At 40.1% G+C, this 23,121-nt stretch overlaps 1 protein-coding gene across 17 annotated transcripts in view; it reads right to left on the minus strand.

Moving 5' to 3' along the window:
- LOC135226765 (plasma membrane calcium-transporting ATPase 3-like) overlaps nt 1-23,121 on the minus strand; it is a 538,460-nt gene that overhangs the window by 235,512 nt on the left and 279,827 nt on the right. For 5 of the 17 annotated variants that reach the window (XM_064266482.1, XM_064266499.1, XM_064266506.1 and 2 more), the window contains one exon: nt 7,074-7,122. The exons of the other annotated variants lie outside the window; for them this stretch is intronic. The gene's annotated coding sequence lies outside the window, so the exon portion shown is untranslated. The remainder of the gene's footprint in view (nt 1-7,073; nt 7,123-23,121) is intronic. 17 annotated transcript variants of the gene reach the window in all.

A 23,121-nucleotide genomic window follows, 5' to 3' on the forward strand; every position in this document is an offset into this window, starting at 1 on the left:
TGCATAACGAGAGAATACAGAAATACTAAAGGATCTTCAGCAGAACTGTGATTATCATAATCCTACCCCTCGAAAAGATTCAACACGAGAATATAATGAGGTAGAGGGTGGGTGGCCAGCCTGGACTTCCCAATAGGAGGTTGAACCATACGACGCCGAACGATGGAGACTAATAAAGTGATCAAGACAAAACACGATCTGCCTATGTAGGCCACCACCTCCAACGCCTCCGAAGGTCGTAGTCCACATTTCAAGATTGAAGTCACAGCAGCGTTTCGAAAGGAAATCATGTCACAGACCTCCTCTATCTCTCTGCAGAAATAATGAAGCGGGAAGGGGGGAGAGGGAGGGAGAGGGAGAGGGAGAGAGAAAGCGCGTTAATAAGGACATTTATATTCTCTTGGCAATAAAAGATCTCGAAGCAGTTCCGATCCCCATTTTTTACGACAGCTTACACGAGGAGGGAGGCCGGTCGCCTGCCGCCATAAAATGGAAGGAGGTTCGCGACGGAATATAGAAATTGAGTTCAAGGAGGCCTAGTGCTGGGACCTATGAGGGCATTCAGTGGTGAAAGGGTATTGTGAGTAGAAAGGTTTGAAAGCTGTAACAGGAGGAAAACCTCGCTGTTGCACTATGAAATAGTCGTTGGGAGAGGGTGGTTAGCAAGATGGAAGAGACAATACGAACGAAGGTACAGTAAAAAGTCTGAAAGGGGTTGCAGCTAGGGCCCGAAAGGACACTGCAAAGTACCGGAAGTAATGGCTACAGTGCACCGCATGAGGTGCACTGACGACACTACCTCCCTACGGGCAGGAGGTGGTTTGGACTTACTATTTAACATAACCAACTGGAAAAATATCAAACGTTGCAGCAAACCCTGGTAGCTTGTACACGCGGCATGAGGTCATAATAAGGCTTAAAAGCCACTTTGACTATTTCATGCTCATTAATCATAGAGCATGGGTTATGGTGTTCTTGAATACCATTCCCACTGCCATAATTCACTTCTCAAGGCTCGTGCCCTGAAAGCAGTGAATGAAAAATCCTAATCACGGATAGAAATCTGATATAATTATAGTTACAATTTTCGAGCTTATGGTCAGACTTTTACAGTAAACCTATTTCATTCTAAATTTATAATCAAAGAAGTCTACTTGTCACTCCTATACATATGTGTATATATGTACGTATAATATATATATATATATATATATATATATATAATATTTATATATATATATATATATATATATATAATATATATAATAACATATATATATATAATATATATATATATATATATATATATATATATATAACTGAATCACAAAAATATGGAACGAGATGATTATATAAATAAAGGCAAATGCCACGAAGGAAAGACGCCCTCATTCATATATATAATATATATATATATATATATATATATATATATATATATATATATATATATATATAAGCGAATACCACGGGAAATGATAGACAGGAATCCAAGCGCTTTCGTCTTTATTCAGACATCGTCAAGGAGCTTCAGTAGCTCCTTGACGATGTCTGAATAAAGACGAAAGCGCTTGGATTCCTGTCTATCATTTCCCGTGGTATTCGCTTATTTATGAAGTCACGTGCATCTACTGTGATTTTTAAGCATATATATATATATGTATATATATATATATACAAAATAATAATAATAATAATCGAAGATCATAATTTTTTTTTACAATTAATAACAACCTACTTCGAACTTCTAACATCGTGTATGCTAAGTTACCGTGCATCTACACTTCATTCCTTATTTTAAAGATTGTTGATGGTTCCTGTAACTGCCTCTAGATGACCTCAAGCAGGTCCCCAAGCTCAGATATGAATGACTGACAGACTTCAGCAGATTGGAGGTACCTACAACTATTATACGCAAGCAATATAAATGTAATCGAGTTTTCTGTACAGCATGTAATGCTGTATGAGCAGCGCTCCATTACTCTTTCATGGCCTGTCCTATAGCGTTGCCAGACACACGACCGTGGCTAACTTTAACCTTGAATAGAATAAAAAAGACTAAAACTAGAGGGCTGCAATTCGGTATGTTCGATGATTGGAGGGTGAATGATCAACATGCCAATTTGCAGCCCTCTAGCCTCAGTATTTTTTCTTTTCTTAAAGATCAGAGGGCGGACAGAAAAAGGGCAGACGGACTGACAGGCATCTCAATAATGTTCTTTTACAGATTTTTGCATAAAGGTAACGGCTTACTTTTAAAACAGATGGCATAAGTGGTAACAAATCCGACTGAGGTGCGTAACAATAAACGTCACCCAGTGTCGTCATCAGTATTAATCTCATAAGCAGGAAAGTCCCTCCAAGCTGTGACAATGTATGACGTCATCAAAAACGTCGGTGATACCAGCTCACACACGATCAAACTGGGTTCTTGTAGAATTCCCGGAGAGCGAGGATCGTATCCTGAATATTCACGATTGCAAAGAGGCAAATAAAAGCTGCAACGAGTAATCAGTCAAGAGCAACAAAACAACAGCAATATAGCAACTTGTTCCCAGTGTATTATCAATTAAATAAGCTCTACATCCTACAAAGTAATGTAACAAAACTTCAGTCGGGTTCATGGCTACTATACTTTCCCGTATTTTGTTGATGAGGCAACTATTAGGCTGATACAAACATAATTCGTGTGTTTTCTCCCTTAACTGTGTTATCTTCCATTAAGGAAAGTAACACAATTAAAGTGATTTCAGTGATTGCGCGTGACCGGCAAACTGAATTAGTTTCTCGGAACGAATTTCCTTTTTGGTTCCCTTTTTCCAGTGGCTAAGGTTACCCAAAAATCGATGACGGGGAAACTGCACCTATTTCGTGGAATAACGTGTGACTTTCAAGTGCCCACGTTGAATAAATACTTGTGACGTTGACAACTTTCGTCTCATACTTGGTTCAGGTTATGTGACATACTGCTGTTTAATGAGTGAATTATTAACAGATAACAATCCTTATTGCTTGTTCACTTGTAACCTTGTTGTCTTGAGATAACAATCCTTATTGCTTGTTCCCTCGTAACCTTGTTGTCTTGAGATAACAATCCTTATTGCTTGTTCCCTCGTAACCTTGTTGTCTTGAGATAACAATCCTTATTGCTTGTTCCCTCGAAACCTTGGTGTCTCTGAGACTCGAGCTTTGGTATTGCTCCCGTGTATGTTTTAATTAATAAAGTTCCTGTGTGAAGAACTGACGTCTCCTTCACCTCCCTGGGTACTATAATTATCTACATGTGTTAGTGGATGCATCTTTCAAATGATGACTATTTTCTTCTCTCTTTAATGTTACACATGGGCTTTGTTTGCCGTAGAAGCCTGCATTCAATGTTAATGGAGTACCTCTATTCGAATGCCTACCCACTCAGAAAATAAATAAAAAATATAAAAAGAATAGAACTGAATAGAGGATTTAAGCCAAAGGCCAAGAGATGGGACCTATCAGGCCATTCAGCGCTGAAACTGAAGTAGGCTAAAAAAAGGTCTGAGAGCTGTAACAGGAAGAAAACCTCGAAGCTGCACTATGAATTGTTACGAGAGGATGGAGATTAAGATGGAATGAAAGGAGCTGCAGCCAAGGGCCGAAGAGACGCTGCAAAGGAACTAGAGTAATGCCTACAGTGCACCAATAAGGGGATAAAAATGTATATGATTTTATGCTTCATAATCTCCCACGTGATTCCTCGCAAGTAGCATCAAATACTTTGATCACACGCGTGTAAACAAGATAAGGGAAAGAACTCGACAGGCTCTACAATCTTTCTGAACCCACTTTATTGTTTTACAAACAGAAATATATAAATGTCTCAGCGTCTTTCGCTACGTTTTCTGGCGGACTCGAATATTTTTGGCTTACCAAGCTTTTGGCACCCGCCAAGACCTCGTGTGTGTGTGTGTGTGTGTGCGTGTGTGCGTGCGCATCCGTGGGGGTGGGTAGGAGGTTTTCGACCCCTTGTTTCAAGGAACAAAAATCGTAAATGATGCTCGTTACTTACAAGTCTCTGGGCAATTTCCGGCCCCGTTGTTCTGAAAATAGCCAAACTGTTTACAATATGTTTCAGTGATTTCCGTGAGATTCATCTTGAAGTGACTTCTTGAGAGAGAGAGAGAGAGAGAGAGAGAGAGAGAGAGAGAGAGAGAGAGAGAGAGAGAGAGAGAGAGAGAGAATGCTACATACTGATGAAATTTTCGTCAATTGAAAATGCAATTATGTTTCAGCGATTTCAGTGCGACTCATCTTGACGTGTCCTTTTGGTGAGAGAGAGAGAGAGAGAGAGAGAGAGAGAGAGAGAGAGAGAGAGAGAGAGAGAGAGAGAATGACCTAGTTTCGGCTAAATTTCTAAGATTGCTTGAACAATACCTAAAGACAGGCTACAGTACTCTGAAATGACTTGAAATTCTTAGTTAGCTGTCAGATCAGTCTAGTACGTAACCGAAAGAGGAACAACGGGACTGCAACACTAAAACAACCCACAACCGTGTAAAACTGGGCCGCAACAAAAGACGACCGCAAAAGGGCATCTATTCCATTTGCTGGTCACTGGGTTTTAAAGAACGGATACGAATTCCCCTGGGGCACGATTCTTCCAGTCATTGCCTTTGAAAAAGTGAAGTTGCGTTGCATATTCCCCAGTCACAAGGGATTACCGAAAAGAAATCTTGCAATGCAACATCTTTAATATAAAAGAAGGCTAAAATACAAAAATCTCCTACTTATAGAGAGAGAGAGAGAGAGAGAGAGAGAGAGAGAGAGAGGAGAGAGAGAGAGAGACCCAAACTACTCGAAAAGGGGCAAGACGGCTTTTAAGGTGCAGAGACGAGACGAGTATACCTGCTGCCTTTCAAAGGTATTGTGGCCAAACAAAAACCAATCGAAACGAATATTAACCATTAAATGGAAAACTCGAATGGTCGCCTTGCTGGAAATATATGTGAAAAACGATTTTTAAAAATACAAATAATAATGGAACAGATCTTTATTTTGTCTATTCTTAAAACTGAAGTGAGCGCATAAAACCAACTTTCCAACTTTATATAGATGATAAAAAAAGATTAAATTTAAAAGAAAGAAAAACGTAGGGCAGAATGCAGATCTCACGAACAGGAATGTTAAAAGCCTAGCTGGTTTGAAATCCTGCCTTATGTTGAAAAGACAGTTTCTCGTCGCTTGGTAGGAGATAAAATCGTAAGATGAACAAAGGGACGAACTTGAAACGTGGGCCTGAAGGAGAATAAAGGGAGTGCTGCGAACTGCTCCAATGACAAATGAACTTGCATTTGCGAGGGTAAAAGCAGAGAGAACGCGAGGAAAATAAATGAAATGGGGAAAAAACCTGGATTAGTCACTCATTAAAGGGAAAGGGTTATTTTTAGATAAGATCAAAGAAGGAGAGGAAGGCAGGAAGCCAGCTAATTGATCTCAAGAATAAGCCACGTGACGAAACGAAGGGGAGTTAAAAACCAAGTTCAAGTAAACACAATGGATGACAAAAGACTTGCCAGTGTGGCAGAAGAAAAGGAAAAAAAATGAGAATGCTAATAATGATGTTTGGAGGTCAGACATCTTGTTTCACAGCGCACCCCCCCCCCCCCAATCTACCATTATGATACTTGTCCTAAGAAACCATTGCATTGAGTCGCACGTCTCTCCAGTTTGCAATATACAGTTCGACAAAAATGTCTCCACCAAACCTGCTTCTTGTAATAATAAAAATGATTACTTTACAACTGTTTTACAATAAGCGGCTGACCTGATCCACTGAACCGGCAATCTTACTATCTCAGCATCTCATAAAATCTAAAAATAGCATGCTGCGCGACGGCTGAGGTAAATAGCAATAAACTAGATATAAATACTACGTCAGTTGAAGACCAGTTTACCGTCATCTGCAAGTAACTATTACTTGAAACCTCGTGATCTTGGTTAGCGAAGTACAGATATTTTTGTTTCAGACCAACTTATCTAAACATACTAGAATAAAGAACAACAACTCATATTCCAATTGCAACATGAATATCGCAGCAAGAACTTTACACAGACCAATCACAGGAATATACTGATAGACATGCTCTCAATAGACTTATTTGAGTTTTCGCATCTTTTCTTTTTAACGTAATACTTAACTGCTTACATAAAAATATACGTTTAATATAAACAGAAAGTCGTCAGTTAGACTACAATTTTGCTGAATGTAAGAGAATTGTCTTTAACACAAACCTCCGTATTTTTCTTTTTTACATAGTGTAAATTTTTTATTTCCAATGAAATACAATCCATCAATTCGATTTCTTCAAAATGTTGAGGCATGTTATAAATATCAAGCTCTGAGATGACATTACAATCATGAACTAGCACAGAAAGACCCAAGAACTAAGCAATTACACAGTAAAAATACGAATATACGTTCACACATACATATATATGTACATACACACAGACACACACACACAACCACCACACACATATATATATATATATATATATATATATATATATATATATATATATTAGTGTGTGTGTGTGTGTTGTGTGTTCTAGAACCTTCCATTACCCTAATCAACTTTGCATTTAAAATGAAGTTATATATATATACAATTCACACACACACATACACACACACACACACACACACGTGTATATATCTATATATATATAATATATATATATATATATATATATATATATATATATATACTTACTAACTATATATAAACTACATATATATACATAATATATATATACGTATATATATACGTGTATATATAATATATATATATATATTATATATATGTGTGTGTGTGTGTGTGTGTGTGTTCAAGAACCTTCCATTACTCGAATCAACTTTGCATTAGAAATGAAGAAACAATGTTTCTAAAATATCAGTGTCAATCACATTCCCGTGTATTCTAAAATACTCAAAATAGCAACGGATATCTCGGTCTACTGACATGACTTTACAACAGCGAGTAAAGGCCTAAGAAAAGCTACGATGACCATGCTACAATAAAAGAGAGAAATCAACATACTGTATGTGTCCGGATATTTACGAGGCTCTCACTGCGAATTCCACCATACCTGTAAACAAGACAAGAGGAAATCACGAACATGGAATCGTTTAGGAATGGAATGCAATTTAGAATTGTGACCCAAGGTCAGGCAGGTAGCTGGGACCGGTGAGGTCATTCAGCACTGAAAGAGAAATTGATAGTCGAAAGGTTTTCAAGGTGTAACAGGAGGAAAGCCACGCAGTTGCACTATCAAACAATTGTTAGGAGAGGGTGGAAAGTAAGGTGGAAGAAAAAGAATATGAACGGAGGTACAGCAAAAGGAATGAAAGGTGTTGCAGATAGGGGTCGAAGGGACCCTGCAAAGAACCTTAAGTACTTAAATGCCTACAGGGCACCACATTAGGTACACTGACGACACTAACCCCCCCCCCCCTCCCCATGGAATCGTATAAACGTTGGGTATATACTTATGACTGTTACCGAAAAGGGATTCAAGAGTAATACCTCAATCAATAAAACTTAAAAGAAAATCTTATTTGCCGTCAGAGAGAGAGAGAGAGAGAGAGAGAGAGAGAGAGAGAGAGAGAGAGAGAGAGAGAGTCGTAAAATCCATTTCTTCGATCTTTCTGAAAATCAATGCCAATAATGAAGTTAAAGCAACATGTCGCTTAAATTAAGAAATATGTTTGCATTTTTCTACATCCACTCATAGCTTGCGACCTATTTCGAACTCTCACACGAGTTCTTCGGGTACAGTACAAACGCCACTTCAATGTAATACGAGCCTTGTCCCATTGAGTTTACCTCAGGCATCGCTTATCCCAGTAGTCAAGAAACTCGAAATTCAAACATCATTATTCCGGCAAATAGTGGGCGGGGTGTGTGTGTGTGAGAAAAATTAAACGAACCATTGTGTCAATGGAATGCAGAGAGATAGAGAGGAGAGAGAGAGAGAGAGAGAGAGAGAGAGAGAGAGAGAGTGGGGGGTGGGGGGGGGGATTACTTCGTCAAGGCACTCCCCCGTTTTGCCCACAACAGTCGACTAAAAATTAAGTACCTGATTTAATTGCTCACTGGATTTCACGGATCCAGTTCGTGAACTGAACACGAATCGCCCGGTTGTGAGTTAGATGCATTACCAGAACTGCCACAGAGAGAGAGAGAGAGAGAGAGAGAGAGAGAGAGAGAGAGAGAGAGAGAGAGAGAGAGAGAGAGAGAGAGAGAGAGAGAGAGAGAGAGTAGCAATCCATACCATTGGTAAAATGTCTAGAGCAAGTGAAATGAGCTGTAATTAACAGTGCCAGAATATAATATCAACGCTAATAGTACTTATGTTTTATAAAGTTCGGAGGTCAATAAAGGCGCAATGTCATTAGCGAATAAGATCGAGTTGGAGCCTGGGCGAAAATAATAATCAGCCTTGCAATTAAATAAGGCTTAGCGTTGCCAGAATATCCGAGTCTCGGTTTTTCTTCTCAAGTTACACACAATGTTTTCACAAATTCACTCTGTTTACTCAAGCCCTCCGACCCCCCCCACTCTCTCTCTCTCTCTCTCTCTCTCTCTCTCTCTCTCTCTCTCTCTCAGGCGCGAGCGCGCGCAAAATGAAAATTGTTAATACCGAAGCCTAAACGAAGACAAGCGGTAATGGAGCATCATATTGTATCCAGCTCCATCCTCATTGTGGGCTGGGCACTTATTCCATGAAGAGGAGGTTCCTATTATAGATGGTAAGGGCGAGGGGAAAATAAGAGAATAAAAACAGAGAGAGAGAGAGAGAGAGAGGAGAGAGAGAGAGACTGTGGTCACAGAGACAAGTGCTGTAAGCCTCTCCAGCAATCAGCCGTCTGTTTGGTGAAGCCGTGTTCAAATATTGACTGAGGAACGTAAAATGAGGAGCACGTTTCTAAAGGTAAAGGAAGAGGACTCTCTCTCTCTCTCTCTCTCTCTCTCTCTCTCTCTCTCTCTCTCTCTCTCTCTCTCTCTCTCTCTCTCTCTCTCTCTCTCTCTCTCTCTCTCACAAAATTATATTTCCCGCAATCTAGAGAAGGTTTCTTCCCTGAGAGGACTAACGACAGAACGATAAAGAACCTGGAACCTGAGAGAAAGCGAACTATTGATATATTCACATCAAATGAACGAGATATAAATGTATTTACAACTGACTACCCCGCGACGATATCTCTTCGTTCAATACTGGTGAATATCTTCTAGTGGTAATGATCCCTCCTGTAATAATTCAAAAACGTTTATTCTAACTACAAGGTCAAAGTATCATGAAAGCAATCAAAGAGACAGCAAGACTACTGTAAACCATTTTCTATGTTCCAGTATCATATTCTCCAAGCCTGGAATTCTTGGCATTTTTGAAAATCTTCAACAGGGTGCCCGACAGTCAAGTGGAATGCCCTGGGCCTAGGGTACCAAATTCTGAAAGATGAGCGTTTTAATCCACTTTCATCCCTCAAGAAAGAAAATCTGGGACTATAATGACGAGATTCCCCAACCTTGGAACCGAAAGTGTCTACAGCAAACCTTTCATGAATCATCTCTTGGTCATAAAAACCAAACTCAAGTTACCGAACAATTAGTCTCCTTGATAACTGTTACTGCCGAAGCGCCCATTCCAATTGAGTAAATTTGCAACTGACTGATCTGGTTAAATTATGTGTCGCACTGGCTACGGTTAACAACGCCGAATTGGTTTGACTATTTTGGATCAAATTAAGGTTAAGACAATCATATGACGCGCACACTCATTTCATCCCCCCCCCCCCCCCCCCACATCAAGACCATGTGAAATTAAAAACAAGCTAAAAATATATAAATATAGACCTACTTGTCATGCAATAGAGTACGTGAAAAACAAGCCCAACGCCATCATTTTATTAGTACAAAATTGGTTCGATATCTACATACAATAACCTCGAAGAAACCTCCGTAGGGAAATGTGGCTGGGATAATTGGATGGTTTCATCTCAAGTGGTGACACCATACCAAAGGGCACCGCTAAAATAGAAAAAAAGGCATGTTTATAGTTTAGTCACTGCTAGTAATAAGATGAAGCCTATTTACAGTTTTAGTTTACTGTAGAAGAAAACTACTGAGATGAATATTTGTCTTTCCGTCCGCACTTTTAACTGTCCGCCCTCAGATCTTAAAAATTGCTGAGGCTAGAGGGCTGCAAATTGGTATGCTGATCATCCACCCTCCATACATCAAACATACCAAATTGCAGCCCTCTAGCCTGCACCGCTATAGGTACCAATAACATAGGCCACTACTGAGCCGTGACCGAACGTTTCATGGGACGCAGCTGAGTTTCATGGACCGAGCCTGAGAGTTTCATACAGTATCATGTGCTGTACAGGAAACTCGACTGCAATGAGGAAACTTCTGCGCATACTTTATTCGTTCTTTTCATGTCAGCAATATCTATCCACAATAGAAATTCATAAAAGACTGACTATCCTAAACTACTGCAAAATGACGTCATTTCAAAGATTTTTTTTTAATTTCCTACAGTAAAAAATGAAGCATAATGCAAACTGCCCGGTGCCAAAAGATATGCTGGACTTTTCGTCGCAAAACAGAGACAATAGAGAAAAACAAAACTGAGAAGCCGTGTTCCTGGCACTCTCATGAACGCCGATGCTCAAGTCTGAGAGAGGCAGAAATGCCACTTTGAAATCCCTCCCTCGCCGCGCTCTCTTCATCTTTCTCATTTCTCAACTGCTGTTCTTCATCAAGGATAACTTCATTTCCTATGCTGCTGATGACTGCATTTAACTACGTATTCTTCCCTCTCTTGTCTCATTGTTACGACAACATACATAGTATTCTATGCCACTGGGAAGGTAATAACTATTTCTGTCACACATAATAACTAATATAACAAAAACTAGGGAAGGTATTAATTTATTTCAGGTCATACATAATAACTACTATAACAAAAACATACAGTCTTGATACCCTAAAGAATTGGTTTCATGATCCTCACGTGCTGAAGCCTGCCCCCAAATGCAAAATATGCCAGTACCTGCCAAAACAGCAAGGTGATTTTTTTTTCCTAGGCTTGCTGGTGTGGTGGCAACAGTGTGTTGTCCAAAATCAATATGCTTCGTGCCCCGGGGGTAGGGGAAACAACCCTACCCACAATACTTGAGGTTTCTTGGTATGCTCCGGTCTCACGAGTCCCGCGGCACAACGCCGGGAAAGTCATCGGAAGAAAGGCTTTCATCAATGGGTTATTTTTAATGGCAATATTCCAAAGTGTCCATCTTCATGATCATATGAACACGTGCTAAGAGACCTTTCAATCATCTACAGTAGCATGGCAGAAACCTGGGTGCCTTGAATGCACTTGAATTATAAAAAAAAAAAATAAACCCTCACCCATATGTATAGGAAATAAGGGGAAAAATACCCATATTATCGACTTATCAACCCCTACGCGCCAGGAAGAAATTCAAAATAAGCCAAGACGGCGAAGCGTCTAGATGATCTAAATAAAAATGGCAGGGATCTGTAACACACAACTCCATATGACACATCTGTAGAGCGTGGTAAGGCTGGCCCGGAATGCCGCCGCCGCCACAGATAACCGTCGAAGGTGGGTAAAGGAGGCTTCGAAATGAACAAAGGAAGGAAGGAAGGAAGCGAGGGAAAAGAATGAAGGTGGAGGGGGAAGAAGGGGGAAGGGGGAGGGGAGGGGATTCAGAGAACGAGGAGTTTACATTGTAGGGAAGGCAAGACAAGCACCTCGATGGGTGGTGCATAGGAGGGGGGCCCCACATGGAGGGCGAATGTGGTGGGAGGGTGGGAAGGGGGCAGGAGGAGTGGTAAAAGGTAAGGATTGTGGGTAGTCAGGAGTTTAAAAAGGACAGTGTGTGCCAACTACTTTCTTTATATGGATGCGAGAAGCCTCTAAACCCCCCTGCCCTCCCCCGCCTTCCCGCATGGAGGTTGGTTTCCCCTCTCTTCCCCTCGACTACCTACCTTCGAGTCCGACCAACCCACCAAAGCAGCCTTCTTCCCTCTCCCCGAACTCCTTTGGCTCTCCGCCCTACGCTGCTGCTGCTGCTAGTCATCGATGCCGACGCCGTCACAAACATCCCCCCCCCACCTCCCCCTTCGCCCAGAACCCCAAAAGCAGGCGCCCCCAGGCATCATCCCCAACCCCACCACTGGCACCAAGCGCTCTCCTCCTCCTCCTCCTTACCACCCGGGCCTCCCTCTCACTCTCATTCTCTCTCTCTCTCTCTCTCTCTCTCTCATGAACCGGCCCAACTGTCATCCTCCCTGGGGCTTCTTCATCTGGCACATATCCATTCTTCCCTTCCTCTTGGGGTCTTGTCATCTCCTTTCGGATGCTCTAGCGATGCTGCCTCCCAACTCTTTCCCTTCCCTTCCCTTCCCTTCCCCTTTTTTTTTTTCCCTTCCCTTCCCTTCCCAGCAGTGTTTCTCGTGAAACAAAAGATGTACGCTGTTCACATACCTTGGACGCATAAGCAGATGCATGCTGTGGATACAGTGATGTTTCTCATCTATTCCTTTATTTATATACATGAGTCTATACATACACATATACAGGTATATACATGCTACATTATATATATATATATATATATATATATATATATATATTTATATATATATATATATATATATATATAGTGTGTGTGTGTGTGTGTTTGTTTGTGAGGCCAAATGATTTTCATCACAGTAACATGGGTATCATACAAGATATATACGTAATAATGAATCAAGTAAACTCAAGAATCGTAGGAGAACTCCTAAAAGCAATCCAACACGAGAGACATGGGTCATCTGAATAGGAAAAAGCACACTGCACTGTGCACGATAGTCTGACTGAGGTTGCAAAAGCTTCGTTCGCCGTTGCATAACGAGACATATTTCAAATTCATCTAGGGTCTGCAGACGGCATGGCCAGATCACTCTACAGCAGCCCGGCAGGACATTCAGTAGAAGATCGCTTCTCCTCATGCGGTGACTTTCTACGTCACGTCTCCCTTCAGAACCTGGTTTCCGTTTCGACTCTGAAATCTGGCGTACTCCGCTTTAAAATCGATTTGTTTCCGTTTAAATTCGCCTGAAATCTGACTTTCTCCACTTTAAAGTGTCATTATTTACTTTTAAAATCTGACTGCTTTAAAATCTGAAGATTTAATTCAAAATAGGACTCTTTCAAACCCATTTAGTTTTAACTCTGATTTTCTACTCAACCTTTTTAAAGTTAAAATATTCATTTTCATTTTTTAATTGCACTTTTGCAGTAAAAACTTAATAGTTTTGCTTTAAAGTTAAACTGATTGATAGTGATGGAATAAGAGACATTACTTAATGTTAGTTTACCATCGTAATTGTCTGTCAATTAAATTACACATTTTCTGTTCGTATTTTTATGATGAAAACCAATACAGCTATAAAACGCTACAAGCTAAGTCACAGTTTTTGACTCATCTCACAAAAATCCAACCAAAAATTTACGGGTCTTCAATCTGATCCTCACGACTTAAACATAATTTATTTGTCTCTTTCTCTTACTTTCTTTACGTCAATATTGTGCAGCGATATCCCATCGCTCCCCGCTTCGACCTCCCTCCCATCGTGTAATTATATACAAAAGAAATAGAAAACAGACCGTGAGAGGGGGAGGGGGAGGGGGGAGGGGGGGGGGGGGGGGGGTTGGGTAGTCAAAGTCAGGCTACATCAACCCATCTTGTGTGACAATACCACACTCAGGCTCCCACTCGTCTTCACTCTGGCTCAACACCAGATGACATCAACATCCTCATCATGACTTCAGTCTTCTCCGACAACAACACAAGGAGAGAAGACTACACGTTAATTCACATACACTATTCACAAATTATATAAATACAGACACACACACACACATATAGCCTAATATATATATAATATATATATATTATATTATATATATAATATATATAATATATATATATATATAAATAATATATAATACATAACAGAGCCACAATGTAAACTATTGCATTTCCTTTAAAGCCTCCTTAAGAAGAGAAAAATGCACTTACTGTGTGAAAAAACGCGGATCGCTTTGCGTTCCTTTGGTTCCCTTCTCACTTCTTTCCCTTCTTGATATTGATATCGCTCTCATTTCCGCTTCTCATTTAAGAATGAAACCTGTGGACGAGCCCGGCGGAAACCTCGAACTCTAGAAACGCTTTATGTAGATCACACCACTCCACCTGAGAATGGAATGTTGCGACAATGGGCGAGCCACATGGCCAGTACAGTATACTTACTTCACCAAACGTCTCGGGTTACGCGGGGCATAGTTTGGTCAATACGCAGGACAGATATCGACTGCGTTTTCTCCCTTGGTGATCACGCAATGTCGTATGGATACGAAGCCCTTATAGATAATCCATGTGTGCGTATGACTGTATTTGTACTTCTATTATATAATGATATATCGATAAAACTGTACTCAGCATAAGTATCTACAGGTCCAAAACCTGAAGTTTTTAACTGGGTACCCATCCATCTATATACCTAAAACACAGAGCATTTATACGCAGCTAGCTGTTGATACACCCAAATTTATGGATATCACCTTAGTTACTTTACTGAGCAACAAAGTCTCAAAAGGCCGCAATAAGAAGAAAAAATTGCAAATCGCCTGTTTTTCGGTAATCGTCCCTGAATGGTCGTACTGCATTACTTGAAGAAACCGGAAACGGAGGAAACTAAGGTGGCATTACCATTTCTCGGAATGGGCTTCTTGTCGAATTTGCCGGATTTACAAATCTTCCAGAGGCGTCATTAACTTAAGAGTCAGATGAACCAAAGGATCTACACATCTCAAAGCACGTCAATATGCGCCGAAGTTTCTTAGGCGCAATCGAGTTTTCTGTACAGCGTATCACGAAGGCTACTGAAATTAGCTCTATCTTTCGGCGGTTTCAGTATAATGGTGAATAAGTCGCGGCCTATGAAACTTTAATCACGGCCCAGTCGTGGTCTGTCCTAAATCGTTGCCAGGAACATAATTATAGCACACTTTAACCACAGATAAAATTAAAAGTGCCAAGGCTAGAGGGCTGCAAATTATTATGTTCGATGATTGGAGGGTGAATGATCAACATACCAATTTGCAGCCCTCTAGGCTCAGTAGCTTTTAAGATCTGAAGGCAAGCACGAAAAAATGCGGTCGAACAGACAAATGCGGCATAAAGTTTTCTTATGCACAAAATTGAAATGAAAGAACGAGGACAACACCTTCAATTCTATACACGATTAACTAGAATCAAAGTGCTGAGTCGGAATGAATAACAGTGAACAATGAACGAAAGTTAGCAGTCAAGATCAAGATAGCCCTTCTTCATTCTCATGTTATTTCCTTTATTTTCATTTTGCTTCTCAAATAGACATTCTTTTTTTCAAGGAAACTTGCTTTACAATTTCGTTAAAGCCAATGGCAATTTAGACTTATTCGACATGAATGTTTAACTGTTTGTAATAATAATAATAATCAAATGTACGTTAGAATAAAAGTCTGTGAGAATAGAAGTCAAAACTTTGAAAGGAAGCTAATCTAAGTTATCACAAACACCAATATTCAAGTAGAAGGTTTCGGCGGAAGAATCTACTGAAGACCTCTTCGACAGTGGGAGGAGGAAGAGGAGGATAGGGAGATCCAAGCTTACATAAGACCTAATAGGCCTCTCCATCTTATCCGTAAAGAGTCAGTCTCTCTCTCTCTCTCTCTCTCTCTCTCTCTCCTCTCTCTCTCTCTCTCATAAACTGTAGACATCACCCTTCTCTCACTCTGCTATTATTAGACGAACGGATTCGTTGTGTTTTGAGGGTGATGCTAGGGGATATAAATAGAGGGAGGGGAGGAGAGGGAAGGGCTACGAACTTCCCTCTAGAGAAAGGGTTATACGCTCTTTCGGGAAGGGATTCCCATTACCTTTTGTTTTGAATTTATTTACAGGAGGTCAAGAACGACGGTCGTCAATGAAGGCGTGCGCTCGTAGATGATGCAGATTTTGAAAACAAATGCATAAATTCATGTTGATGAAATCAAACTGCTATTATATCAGTTACTCACGCATACACTCATCGTTAATATACGTTGGGAGGAACAAATTAACCACACACGTTTGCTGGGAAGAGTCCAGGGGTCCATACCAAGACACACATTTCCTTGAACACTGGCTACACAGGTAAGGACCCGTGCTGGCATAAGGCCAACTCAATCTACACAAACCGGCTAACACTCAAATTTTGGAAAGCCCGTAAAAAAAAAAAAAAAAAAAAAAAAAAAAAAAAAAAAAAAAAAAAAAAAAAAACGGGTATGAGAGAAACCTATTTGAAAACAGCGACAGCCGACATTCGTACGCCGTAAAGAATCTGCAGGCTATCGGGACTTTCTCCCTTCCTCTGGTTTCTAGTTAATCATTTCGACCTGCAGTGAACAGCGTGGCTCTCTCGAGGCAGTTAAACCTTCCGCCCTAGACGTATTCAATCAATTCCAGACTTCTGGCACAGATTTATTCCACATCACGATATAAGAGTTACGGAAGAATCTGACCTCACTCAATTAAAGCACTTGAGAAATCTGTCATTAATTCTGTCAGGTTGTTGGTGAGGCTTTATATATCTACAGGACGGTGATAATACTATAAGACTATTATTCTAGGAATAATATTTTTCTCTGGTTTTGATGCGAGAACCAACACGAAAACATCACCCTATAATATATAGCATTATATATAGCGCCAATGTTTCAGAATTTCTTCGCTTGGTGGAATGGAATGGAATCTATAATTTAGGCCAAAAGCCAAGCACTGGGGCCAATGCGGTCATTCAGCGCTAAAATGGAAACTGATGATAAAAAAAAAAAAGTCTAATGGCATAACAGGAGGAAAACCTCGCAGTTGCACTATGAAACAACTGTTACGAGAGGGTGGAAAGTTAGATAGAAGAAAGGGAATATGAAAAGAGGTAGAGTAAAAGGAATGAAAGGAGTTGTAGCTAGAGCTAGGGGCCCAAGGCAGGCTTCAAAGAATCTCCAGTAAAGCCTACAGTACACCGCGTGCGGTGGACTGACAGCACTATCCCCCGACGGGGTTTCCGCTTGGTGATCATTATAGGATTCAGAATCTTCAACTGACGGGAGAACCTCCTCATCCTACTGTGCCCAGGTGTTTGTTTGTTTGTTTGTATGGTGTTTTAACGTTGCATGGAACCAGTGGTTATTCAGCAACGGGACCAACGGCTTGACGTGACTTCCGAACCACGCCGAGAGTGAACTTCTACCACCAGAAATTCACATCTCTCACTCCTCAATGGAATGGCCGAGAATCGAATCCGCGACCACCGAGGTGAGAAGCAAACACCAAACCAACCACGCCACTGAGGCGCTTGTGCCTTAGTGTCGACAGCCTCTCTATGTTGACGTGTCACTCTTTTACTTGACGTGTTCGTTAATACAAACCCCATTCAGGGTCCTCCTCGTAAAGTCCAACAAGGTCAGCGGAGACTACACCTGAAAGCTCATCAACCTCAGGCGAGATTGTAATACCACTTTAAAGCGCATTGTTATACCGCCTAATTGATTCAGGTAATCTATTCATGTGATTTCTGTCTTTATTGTATCCATTTTCGTCATCGGTTCTGTCCCCGTAAGGGGGTAGTGCTGCCAGTGCACCCCACTGTAGGCAGTTCTGGCGGGTATTTGCAGCATCCCTTGGAGACCCCCCCCCACCCCCCCGCCTGCATCGACTTATGAATCTTTGACGTTACCTCTCTCTCTCTCTCTCTCTCTCTCTCTCTCTCTCTCTCTCTCTCTCTCTCTCTCCATGGGTGGGGGTGGGGGGGTACCCGCCCCATTTCCACTTTCAGGTCCTTGTGCTTCTTCACCTTCATTTTCTGGATCTCTATCTCGCTGTCCAGCCACTCTAACTCCCTCTTTCACTGCCTTAAGCTCTGAATGTCCGAAAGTGCCCCCCAGTGCTTCTTGGAGTGGCAATCTCAATTTCATCAAATCAAATCACTTCTCAGATGTCCCACCGACTACTCAATGGCTTTCATCTCTATTCTGTGCAACTTTCTATGAGAATTGAATGAATTACTTCTGTTCAGTGATCATCACAAAAATGACTTACATTTTTGACGCTATATCCAAATGTCAAGACGAAATCCTAACGCATCTTTTAGGCATCAGCATAAAAATAACATCACTCCCAGAAATGTTATGCAAGACTGGAAATTTTTCTATTCCCAATTTCTAAAAAGCAGTCCCGTCAATAATGGTTCTCCTTCCATACAAAACCGCGTTAAAAGAGCTGATGGCTGATACCTCCATTCTGGATGGAAAATTAGAGAGAGAAAAAAAACTGAATTAAAAACTAGTCTACACGGGGGAAATAGGCAACGAGGGAGATAGCGGAGATGTCTCTTACCTTGAACAAGGCTCAATGGCATTTCGCAAAACAGAACAACATGGAGGAGCCTCTTACACGAACAACTGGGTCACAATAACACTAGGCAGTTACTAAGGTGTGCCAGAGATTCTATCTAGGAAAAGAGTAAACACATAAATTAAATGTAATTCTTATGAGCAGTAATACCAGTTCCCTTTGTAGGTTAACAGTCGCGTAGTTTCGTTCAATAGCTCATAGGGCTCATTTTGAAAATAATAATAATAATAATAATAATAATAATAATAATAATAATAAAATAATAATAATAATAAAACTGACAAAAGATACAGATAAGTCGAAAACTAGACGCGTTAAAAACTGCAGTAAGGTTAACCTAAATTCACGGCCGAGTAAAACTTGTTCCAAATTCTACCGGTGTCGTTCGATAACAATTTTCTCTTCACGAATTGTGAGCAAATAAAACAGCCAAAACGAGGCACGCAAACTTCCACCCACATCTCTTTAGCCATGCAGGCTCCCCTTCCCCATCAAACACGCAAATTCCCCTTTCCCTCACGTCCATAACCCATCTATCCTTTCGGAGTCGTCGTTATTTTGATCATCATCTTCTTCTTCTTCTTCTTCTTCTTGTATTTTAAATAGAGCTACTTTTAAGGTCATTATTTTTGTAACAGTAGTTACCGAAGAACAGATGACTGTGTGTGTGTGAAGACGTGAAAACAAAACATAACAAAAAAAAAAACCAACAGATAAAAACTCAGATGCATAAAACATCGTCACCAGCCACCTGATACAAAAGCATCGTCACGAATCAACTGATACAAGTCAACGCCTGCATGCATTGCGACAGAAGAGGTCATTGACGCTGTTACGACAGAATGGATGAAAGGGGAGAGAGAGAGAGAGAGAGAAAAGTCATACATCCTCGCGTGCAAACTGCAAAATGGCTGAAAAAAAACATTTAGAAGTTATCGAACATTCATAATAGAGAGAAAAAATAATTGTGGAGATCCTTATCCTGAAGCTTTAAAGCATCCCGTCCCCCCCAACCCCCTCCCACACGAAAACTTTCCCCCAAATTCGTGCGTCGATGACTGACGTTGGCCTGAAAAGCTGCCTTTTGAATGTGGGCATTATGCAGCTGTCTAATAAGACTACTATTCCCTACCATGGTTAACTAGGTAACTGCTCTTATGCCTCTTTCACCCAACTTATCTATCAGCTAAAAATATATAAATAAGTAAATAAAAATTTAAAAACAAGGCCGAAGGTCAAGCACAGCTGTTAACCCAATACCCGACGACAAGCAAAAGTTCCCTGCAGGAAGACAGAGGGCCACTGTGACGTCAGAGAAGACGTCAGTATGACGTTATCACTGACGTCATAGTGAGTAATCAAGTGGTGCCGGACTAAGAGACTTTTGACGCTATCTATAGATGGATAATTTCTCTCTCTCTCTCTCTCTCTCTCTCTCTCTCTCTCTCTCTCTCTCTCTCTCTCTCTCTCTCTCTCTCCTGCCTCACTGATGTAATTAGAAATGTGTAAACTCAACTAAAAACATATTTACTGACTAATTATTCTCATCTTTATAAAAATTAAATTATTTCATCTTTATAAAAATCTAAATCTACGTACAAATAAAATACATCTATGAAATTCAAGAGCTCCATAAAATGACATAAAATTTAACATGACAGACAACCTCTTATAACTCAACTTCAGCAGCAACTAAAGTCCACGTATTTACAACCATCATCCGCTCCACCAAAATTTAAACGGCTGAATCTACCGTCTGCCTATGAGTTTTCCAAAACTAAATATATTCACACGACTCTTGTGAATAAGCTAGGCATATCAACACACTTTAAGGTAACGAATCACCCGATAAATAGGCCAGGGATATCAGCACACCTTGAGGTAACCAAACCCCGGGGTAAATACGCCAGGGGCCCAGGGATATCAGCACCCCTTGAGGTAATTAACCAAGAAAAAAAATCCCAAAGTATGTTCATTCTGAAATGCCCCGAGTTAAAAATAACCTCACCTTGGGCAGCTTTTAACAATTCCAGGAACTTCCAGTTTTAATGACAACCCACACTTCACTCATTGTTTTTGAGTATATATAAAAGATCCAAAATGAACGGAGCAATCACTATGAGAATCCATTTGTTATAGAAAATAAATAAAAGTGCCATAATGAACGGAACAATCAGTATGAGAATCCATTTTTTTTATAGAAAATAAATAAAAGTTCCATAATGAACGGAACAATCAGTATGAGAATCCACATTTTTATAGAAAATAAATAAAAGATGCATATGAACGGAACAATCACTATGAGAATCCACTTTTTTATAGAAAATAAATAAAAGATCCATAATGAACGGAACAATCAGTATGAGAATCCCCCTTATATAGAAAATAAAAGATCCATAACGAACCAGTAGAATCCACCCCATTTTTGTTTTAGTATAATAAGTATAAATAAAAGATCTATAATAAACGGAACAACCAATTTGAGAATCCCCCTTTTTTTCTGAGTATAAATAAAAGTTCCATAAAGAACGGAACTATCAGTATGAGAATCCTATTAAGAATCAACTGCCCAATCTATACTTCATCTGAATAACATCACCGTGAATATCTTCTAGAGAAACAGCTTTCTTCAGCGTTGCAACACCGAACAACCTTGACACGATCACGGTAATGTACCCATACGAACCTGTACGGCTGAATTAGGGCTCCCTCCACTGCAATCCAGATAGAAGAACAAACGAGGACACCAACTGCTGTAATCCAGACACTTAACCAGATCAAATCTACCTCTGAAAACAAAAGTTGATTCTTGGTCAATGGGTCGTTCTGGGATGCAAGACGACGCGACAGCCACACCAGCAAAAAGTCTTATTTTGATCCCCGTGTTTGCCACAGGGTCCGTCCACCTCACACCATGAATAATGTTTGCGTTCTTAAAAGCAAAAACAGATACAATGGTCTCTACCGAAGAAAGATCTTTTAGTTTCTTTTGCTGGATGGGGTGGCAACCTGGATTCCTTCCTGGTGTACCCATGGACGAAAACAGGGATCACTTTAATACTAATGCAGTCAACTGAATACAAATATATGACAACGAGACATGACATCACGGACCAAACAGTGAGGCTTCATTATAACATCAAGATAACTTAAGATTGATGATTGACTGATTGATGTAAAAATGTACCATGGCGTCACAACTTAGGTCATCGACGAGATAACTTAAAGAGATAATCAAGATATTATAGAATAGAATAGAATAGAATAGAATATAGAATGAAGGCCCAAAGCCAAGCGCTGGTTCCCATAAGGCGATTAAGCGCTGCAGTTAAACGTTTGAAAGGTGTAACAGGAAGAAAACCTCAAAGCAGTTGTACTATGAATCAATTGTGAGGAGAGGCTGGAATGTAAGATGGAAGAGAATATGAACGGGGGAACAGTAATAGGATTGAAAGGGATTGCAGCTAGGGCCCGAAGGGACGCTGCAAAGAACCTAAGTAATGCCTAAAGTGCACCACAAGAATCCATAAAAATTAAGTTGAAAATGATCCATGAAGTATATTAATGAAAATAAAATACTCAACGAACTACACGAACATATAATAATCTAAATTTACATTAGGCTTAACTTCACCCTCCCGAACAGTTTTACTGTGGACACCTGTCCCCCTAAAAAAAAAAAGCGCGCGCGCGCACAAAACAATGAAAAAAAATGACAAAAACAAAGCCAAGTCTCTCAAAACCTCTCTGAAGGGGTCTCTTCATTGTTGGCGGCGACATATAAAACAAAGGAGGTATGCAATTCTAGTTGATTTGAAATCCAAATGAAGAGCAGCGTCTTCCAGGGGGGGAAATCTTGAAAGATAATAATAAGTCTACAAAAAATATGTTATGTATGTGTGTATATATATAAATATATATATATTATATATATATATATATACACATATATATATATATATATATATATGTATGCATATCTGTATATGTATACATATAAAATCTGGAGACACATACATTTGCTTTACAAGAGAACAATATCGCTTAAAAAATCAGTTAGAAAACCAAATGCAACTTGGGATCATATAGCAGAACCAGAATCATTCCTCAAAAGATGATACAGAAAACCAAGAAGAATTTTGCCTAGATTTAGTAGAAGCCATAGAATTAAACGTAACAGTATAAGACAAACACACTGAAAAGTACACCTCTTACATGAAGTGTACCTGAACAGCTTTTCCGGCCACTCAATACCTCGATACATTCCTAAGTCAAGCCGTTCAGATCAAAATCCTCAACTTGATGCCAATAAGATAACTCCCATATGTCCTCGTGTCCCACATATGAGCAACAATCGCATACCGTATAATGTCTCGACCTGCTAATACTGATGACCATCAACGTAAGAGATGACAAATGATTTATAACATATGACAAATAACTGATATGATCGGGATACGCAGCTGATATGCACGTTGCTCGTCTCCCCGTCTCCCCAAGTGTCTCCTCTCCGTGCCAAGGCCATTAAATAAACATTGGCTTAACGAAGGCAGTACTCTTATGTAAGTCAG

The sequence above is a fragment of the Macrobrachium nipponense genome, chromosome 20, assembly GCF_015104395.2.
Source record: "Macrobrachium nipponense isolate FS-2020 chromosome 20, ASM1510439v2, whole genome shotgun sequence".
NCBI lineage: Eukaryota > Metazoa > Arthropoda > Malacostraca > Decapoda > Palaemonidae > Macrobrachium > Macrobrachium nipponense.